This window comes from Miniopterus schreibersii, assembly GCF_964146895.1.
Source record: "Miniopterus schreibersii genome assembly, chromosome: 8".
NCBI classification, from domain to species: Eukaryota; Metazoa; Chordata; class Mammalia; order Chiroptera; family Miniopteridae; genus Miniopterus; species Miniopterus schreibersii.
Window position 1 is genome coordinate 26,459,781 of NC_138109.1, and position 2,058 is coordinate 26,461,838.

Below are 2,058 nucleotides of genomic sequence, written 5' to 3' on the forward strand. Positions count from 1 at the left end.
CCTAGGTCCAATCCTAACCCTAACCGTCTCTCTAACCCTAGCCCTCAACATAACCCTAACCCTAGGTCCAATCCTAACCCTAACCGTCTCTCTAACCCTAGCCCTCAACATAACCCTAACCCTAGGTCCAATCCTAACCCTAACCGTCTCTCTAACCCTAGCCCTCAACATAACCCTAACCCTAGGTCCAATCCTAACCCTAACCGTCTCTCTAACCCTAGCCCTCAACATAACCCTAACCCTAGGTCCAATCCTAACCCTAACCGTCTCTCTAACCCTAGCCCTCAACATAACCCTAACCCTAGGTCCAATCCTAACCCTAACCGTCTCTCTAACCCTAGCCCTCAACATAACCCTAACCCTAGGTCCAATCCTAACCCTAACCGTCTCTCTAACCCTAGCCCTCAACATAACCCTAACCCTAGGTCCAATCCTAACCCTAACCGTCTCTCTAACCCTAGCCCTCAACATAACCCTAACCCTAGGTCCAATCCTAACCCTAACCGTCTCTCTAACCCTAGCCCTCAACATAACCCTAACCCTAGGTCCAATCCTAACCCTAACCGTCTCTCTAACCCTAGCCCTCAACATAACCCTAACCCTAGGTCCAATCCTAACCCTAACCGTCTCTCTAACCCTAGCCCTCAACATAACCCTAACCCTAGGTCCAATCCTAACCCTAACCGTCTCTCTAACCCTAGCCCTCAACATAACCCTAACCCTAGGTCCAATCCTAACCCTAACCGTCTCTCTAACCCTAGCCCTCAACATAACCCTAACCCTAGGTCCAATCCTAACCCTAACCGTCTCTCTAACCCTAGCCCTCAACATAACCCTAACCCTAGGTCCAATCCTAACCCTAACCGTCTCTCTAACCCTAGCCCTCAACATAACCCTAACCCTAGGTCCAATCCTAACCCTAACCGTCTCTCTAACCCTAGCCCTCAACATAACCCTAACCCTAGGTCCAATCCTAACCCTAACCGTCTCTCTAACCCTAGCCCTCAACATAACCCTAACCCTAGGTCCAATCCTAACCCTAACCGTCTCTCTAACCCTAGCCCTCAACATAACCCTAACCCTAGGTCCAATCCTAACCCTAACCGTCTCTCTAACCCTAGCCCTCAACATAACCCTAACCCTAGGTCCAATCCTAACCCTAACCGTCTCTCTAACCCTAGCCCTCAACATAACCCTAACCCTAGGTCCAATCCTAACCCTAACCGTCTCTCTAACCCTAGCCCTCAACATAACCCTAACCCTAGGTCCAATCCTAACCCTTACCGTCTCCCTAACCCTAGCCCTCAACATAACCCTAACCCTAGGTCCAATCCTAACCCTAACCGTCTCTCTAACCCTAGCCCTCAACATAACCCTAACCCTAGGTCCAATCCTAACCCTAACCGTCTCTCTAACCCTAGCCCTCAACATAACCCTAACCCTAGGTCCAATCCTAACCCTAACCGTCTCTCTAACCCTAGCCCTCAACATAACCCTAACCCTAGGTCCAATCCTAACCCTAACCGTCTCTCTAACCCTAGCCCTCAACATAACCCTAACCCTAGGTCCAATCCTAACCCTAACCGTCTCTCTAACCCTAGCCCTCAACATAACCCTAACCCTAGGTCCAATCCTAACCCTAACCGTCTCTCTAACCCTAGCCCTCAACATAACCCTAACCCTAGGTCCAATCCTAACCCTAACCGTCTCTCTAACCCTAGCCCTCAACATAACCCTAACCCTAGGTCCAATCCTAACCCTAACCGTCTCTCTAACCCTAGCCCTCAACATAACCCTAACCCTAGGTCCAATCCTAACCCTAACCGTCTCTCTAACCCTAGCCCTCAACATAACCCTAACCCTAGGTCCAATCCTAACCCTAACCGTCTCTCTAACCCTAGCCCTCAACATAACCCTAACCCTAGGTCCAATCCTAACCCTAACCGTCTCTCTAACCCTAGCCCTCAACATAACCCTAACCCTAGGTCCAATCCTAACCCTAACCGTCTCTCTAACCCTAGCCCTCAACATAACCCTAACCCTAGGTCCAATCCTAAC